At 56.4% G+C, this 5,943-nt stretch overlaps 1 protein-coding gene across 1 annotated transcript in view; it reads right to left on the reverse strand.

The window, feature by feature from the left end:
• Nucleotides 1-5,943, reverse strand: part of ABCA3 (ATP binding cassette subfamily A member 3) — a gene marked incomplete in the record, with an annotated part of 50,353 nt that overhangs the window by 42,391 nt on the left and 2,019 nt on the right. The window contains 2 exon segments of the mRNA XM_027770991.1: nucleotides 935-989; nucleotides 1,150-1,351.

Consider the following 5,943-nt stretch of genomic DNA (forward strand, 5'->3'; position numbering starts at 1 on the left):
CCGGGGTCGTGCCGGCCCTCATCCCCTGCCGAGTCCGATGGCTGGGGCAGAGCACACCACCAGGCAGGCCGTGTGTGCGCGTGTGTGTGCGTGTGTGTGTGTGTGCGCGTGTGTGTGTAGGCGGGGAGAAGGGGCCTGCGCCTCAGGGCAGTCTGAGAGCTGCAGAGACAATGCGCAGTGAGCCCTTTACTCATTCTGTGAGTCAGCGCGTGGCCGTGGCCCTCTGCAGGCATCGTGCTGGGGGAAGGGATGGTGTTTTTTAAAATGACTTGTTTTCCTTTTGGCTTTGGTCAGTTGAGAAATACTTTCATTTAGGCTCCTTATTTAAACCCCTGCTTTTTTCTAAATAAGGGCTTGTAGCTAATAGTCAACATTTCTGTCGCGAAGAGTCGTCAGTATTTGTAGAACACTGTAAGAAATCATTTACCAATTAATTTAAAATGTGCTTTTGAATGACCTCACGGTTAAACGTGACGAAATTAAAGTAGTATGACACACTAGCGGGGGACCCGACACGTGCACAGCTGCTAACGGTCAGTAAGGCGGGACTGGCAGGTGGCACAGGCTTCTTCGCTGGACTCCCACATGGCCGACTGTGGACCTGGTGGCATCAAAACCACGCTGTGTGTGTGCCCAAGGTCGCGGGAGGACAGAGGAGAAGGGACGGTGGTGTGGCCAGCCCTCTGTGGGAAGGTTTCTCACTTTCCCTCTCACTGTGTCTCTCTGGGCAGAGCACACACCCTAAGGCAAGAAAAACCTCAAAAAAAAATTAGTCAGGTAGAGAAACTGTTCAAAGCAGCTGCAGAGGACTAGAGGAGGGGAGTGATGCATGATGTCCCCAAAGGCCCATGGCCTATGGAAGGGCTCTAGGCGTGGTCTAGGCAGAGGGCCTGGGGGCGCGGGCGGCAACACCTCTGGTCATGGCTGGCTGTACCTGAGAAAGCTAGCCCCGACGGGCGGTTGGTCTGGCCGAGATGAACTTTCTCCTCCTACCAGGAGAAGGGGATGCAAAGCTCAGTTCAAAGAACTGTGGTCAGAAGAGATGCCTTCCCTTTTCTGGGAAATCTGGCCAAGACAGGGAGCACCCTCATTCTTAACCCAGCCCCAGCTGCCTTCCCATGTAGGCCTGAGAAGCAGCATCCAACTGACCTGAATCCTGGCGAGGCTCCCTGCACAGCTCCCTCCGGGCTACAGGCGAAGGGAGAACGCGGCGCAGCACAGAGAGCCCCGGGGCGGGGCCTGCAAGCCTCTCCAGTAGAGGTGGAGCGGGGCGGGCCGGATGTTCAGGAGCACTGAGGCCTCGTGGGACATCAGGAGGGCCCCGGGGTGCCTGGGCATGACTCTCCAACACCTTTGGGCAGATGGAGGGCACTTGAGTGTAACTTGAAAAATAATCATAAAATACCTCTTACCAGGCTAGAAAATACAAGGGCAAAATAGATGCCGAGAGTGTTACTTACAACAGCGCATCTGAGAACAAATATGGTTTAGAAAGCAGACATTTGGGCGGCTCTCATTTTTTGCTTGGCGTACTAAAATGGAAGACATTTTTATATCCTATGGCTTGATTCTTATAAGCATACACCTCCACGTCCTCCTGACCCAGCTCTGTCTTCTGGTATCATCCTTTATGGACAAGAAAGCCGGAGGAAGCGTCCTCCCGAGATCACCCAGCAGAAAACTGCAGGGCGGGACTTGAGCCTCAGCCTGCCTTACCCTCGGAGCCTGAGCTCAGCCATGACATGGCTGCTTTGTTCACCCCAGAAACGGCCGACGCCGTTGTAAATAGCTGTGTACGTCCCTCCTAGCACACATTAGAGACCAGCCCCCGCCTTCCTGGGCGTCTCATCGTCCCTGTACCCACAGCGCCCGGCTTGCTGCTTCCCGCACTCCAGGCCTTCCCGAAGGCTGACGGGATGGCAGAGCTGAGCCACAGGGATCTGCAGGAAAGACCCTGGGATTACAAAATCTGGAAAGCCTGCAGTTACAAAAGCAAACGGACATGAGAGGGAAGTTACAGTTCCCTAAAACACTCGACATGGCTGCACAGAAAGTCCCCAGACGTGGTGATGGCCGCCCTCCAAAACAGGCCCGGGCGGCGGCCCGGCGGCCACTCTAAGGAACACCGGGACTGTGGCCACTTCCAGCGTCACCACCTCTGTGACAAGAGTGCGTCCGAGAACTGCCTCTGAAGAGGGCTCACTGCACTGCCCCGGACGCAGCCAGGGTGGGAAGGCAAACCTTTCCCCCCTCCACAAGGCTCCTTTCCCGTTCAAGTGCACATCACACAACCCGTCAAGTAGGGCAATGTTTGTCTTTTAGGCAAGAAACTGAGCTGGAGCAGAGTGGGCACCCCGGACGGCACAGCGTGGGCCTTGCCAGTAACCCTCCCGCGTCGGAGCCAGCAGTCACGCGGGCTCACGTGCCGCGGGCCCCCGGTGTCCTGCTCAGCAGAGAGCTAGAGCGCCCAGACCCTGCCGCATCTTTGCGTGGCCTCCCCCCACAGCCGGGGCCTCGTTTTGCTATGATTTCTGTTCCCTTTCAGAAGTTCTGATTTCTGTGCGTGCGGGCAGAAGCGTGAGTGCTCCTGGAGAGGTCACCCAGCCTGTGAGTGGAAGCAGGCAGGGCCCTGGGGCAAAGCACGAGGCCCCTGACGTTGTGTGTTCTTGCCGTGTCCTCGGGACACAGGTGTGGAGGAAGGCATGCGTGGAGAGAGCCCCCCCGTGACTTCCCCGAGCATGCACCGTGCAGAAGGCCCACTCTGCTAACCGACTGTGGGCCTGTACCCAGACACCCCGCGGTGCCCCGGTCACACCGGCGCTTACCCTCGGGGCTGGGGCGCCCAGCTAGAAAAGCATTTCAGGACTGACGCGGGTCTGCCTAGGCATGGGCACACTGAGGAGAAGGTCCTGAGGACCAAGTTTGCTGTGGAGAGTGTCCTTTGGGATACGCAGGGCAGAAAGCATTAATTCTAACTCGGTAAATAGCTGCCCACGCAGCATGGGGCCACATGGGCCGGGGCCGAGGGTCTGGAAGTGGGGTGACGTTCTCAACCCAAGGAGCCCACCATATGCCAGTGCGCAGGGTCGTACCTGCTGCCGCTGAACCGGAAGCAGTGCAAGCCCCGGGGAGGGCGGGGGCAGCATTACGTGTGCTGTGAGGAGGTGGCTCTGGAAGGCTGCCGGAGGAGGTGACGGTGCGAGACTAGTCTCAAGTCACTTGTTAGCTGGTGTGAGAGGGCGCACAGGCTCATGGAGAGGCCGGCCGGCGTGAGGGGGAACAGCAAGTCATTCTGAGTCCGGAATGTGGACACGAGGGCAGGGAGTGACAGCAGAGGATGGGGCAGGAAGGGAATCAGGTCCAGGCCGAGGTGGTTAAGGCCTGGATGCCACACCCAGGAGGGGGCTCGGGTACAGCCCAACACAGCCACGCTCCCAAGGGGTGCGGTTCGCTCAGTCCTTTCCCGCCCGGCACGTGGTCTGTGTGGGGAGGTGCACACACAGCAGAGACCCGGGTGGGCCCTGCAGAGGAAAGCCTGCCCGATACAGCAAGCACTAAGTAGGCTGAGACGGGCTGGCCCCATGCGCATGCGCGCCCCAAATCCCAACCGGGTGGAGACATGGAGAGAAGGGGCTGTGCTGCAGCCACGCTCTAGGGAGCCCCCGTCACATGTACCTTCGGGCCATTAGAAAAAGCAGGCTGGGGCCAGCAGGTGGCACGGAGGGTAAGACAGCTGACTACATGGCTGACTTCGCAGCTCGAGTCCCAGACTTGTGGCTCAAAAAACACACTGGGGGGTGTGTGTGTGTGCGCGCGCCCACAATCCGGAGGGGAGAGTGGAGAAGAAGGGATCTCAGTATGGCCATACCCCTGGAGGTGATTTCACACACTCACCCGCCCCGTGTCTCTCCAGTAAGCACAGGTAGCCTACGGCAAACTAAGAGGAGAGAAGGCTGAAGAGCAGGCACACTCATGGGCGTGGTCCTCGCCCGTGAACTGGACCAGTGGTCTTCAGGTGGCATGAGCGAGACAACTGGTGGCAGTGAGGAGAAATGGTGAGAAAATCTACTTAGAAGTCACTTTAAGAGTGAGAAGAGACTGGCTTTCCCGACATCTGCTCCGCGGGCGGCCGGGGCGTCAGAGACTGGCACCCTGGCGCAGCTGGAGGAGCATCGTGCCGTAGGGCGAGGCAGACCCTCCGCAGTTTCGGAGAGCCTGGGACACGCTGCTGCGGGCTGGGCAGCGGCACACGGCGGCTGTCCGCTCCCGTCTGGGGTCCCTCCAACAGGCCGGCGTGTGTGTGCCCAGGAGCCAGGCCAGGGCGAGGCGTGGGTCGCGGCGGAGGACGCGGGAGCGCTCTCTTTCTCTCTCACTCATGAAGAAAGAAACTTGGGAAAAAGAAAACAAGAACCGAGACTCGGAACAAAGCTTCACAGTGCTCTGCGGCGACCTGGGGCGGGATCCCGGGCTCGGTGCTTCCGAGCTGGAGACCTCTGCTGTTTCTAAACACCCAGTGGCCGCTGCCTAGCTCTTCTCTCTCAAACAAACTCACTTAAAACCGTCCCCTTCAAAGAAAAGGCAGCAACGCACGAGAACTACAGGTTTCAACATCATCCGAGCCGAGAACGAGCAATCGTGAACACGGGCGTTTTGAGATGTTTCCACAGTAGGCCCAGGACCTGCAAGGGTGCCGTCCGCAGAAACGCCTTACAGCAAAGCCTCTGGGACCGGGCCCACCTTGCCCCAGGGCCCCCAAACACAGACCCACCCGAAGCCAAGCGACCATGAAGGGGACTGAACAAGTCGCCTGGCCCAGGAGCGCGGCCCAGGTGCCTGCATGAGGTGCTTCTCATAAATGCCACAGAACCTGGACCTGAAACCAACAGGCCTCAGGACCAGAGCTGCAAACGTCAGGCCTTGGGGCTCACCAAGAGCTTATAAATGTGGACTCGAGCACGGGGCTGGCCCGGGCCTTCTGGCTGGCCTGCCTTCCTCCCTCCCTTTCCTTCTTTCTGAATCGCCAGCGGCCCACGTACTCATCAGAGACAGACAGGGAAAGTGAGGACACGCTCCCGGGGCCGACGGTCACATCCCAATCCCTTTTCCTCTACTGTCCTTTTCAGATTTTGAGCATATGTGCACGTGAGCCAGGCATGGTTTTTCTTTTTCTTTTTCTTTCCTTTTTTCTTTCTTCTCTCTCTCTCTTTTTTTTTTTAATTTAGCCACCACTTCCAGGACTCAAACCATGCAATTGGCTATGTGAGATCCAGTGACTTTAATCACCACCACCAACTAGTTCCACTTTTTTTTTTTTTTAGGTTTTTGCCATAAGAGAGAAACAGATAGAGAGGGGGAAAGTGAGAAATCACCCCAAAAAGGAGATGGCCATGCCACAGTCCCTTCTGCATTCTCTCCTTGGAATTTTGGGCAAGTACACACATGAATCCAGTGTGATTTTCAAGCTACCGGGTCCAGGGCTCAAACTGCAGTCAGCCATGTGGGACTCCAGCACCTTAACCACCATGCCACTTGCCTGCCCCTGCTGTCAGTTTTTTAAAAGAATTATTTTATTTAACTTTATTTATTTTAATTTGACCAGAGAGGGCCAGAGTGAGAGAAGAACAGGGAAGGAAAGTGTGAAGGCAAGTCGCCAGGTCTGAGACTTGAACTATGGTCGAGTTGGCTGTGTGAGTGTCCAGCGCCCCTAGCCACCAAGCCACCTGCTGGCCCCCATCCTTTTTTTATTAAAAAAAGACTTGATGGTTAAGGCGCTGGACACTCCCACATGGCCGACCAGGGTTCAACTCCTGAATCTGGTGGCTTACTTTCTCACTTCCTCTCTCTCTCACTCTCAACCTCTGTCTCTCTCTGGTCAAATTAAAAAAAAAAAGAATAAATAAATAAAATAAAATAAATAATTTTAAAAAAATAAAAAATATTTTA

The sequence above is a fragment of the Tupaia chinensis genome, unplaced genomic scaffold, assembly GCF_000334495.1.
Source record: "Tupaia chinensis unplaced genomic scaffold, TupChi_1.0 Scaffold000178_1, whole genome shotgun sequence".
Classification (NCBI taxonomy): Eukaryota; Metazoa; Chordata; class Mammalia; order Scandentia; family Tupaiidae; genus Tupaia; species Tupaia belangeri.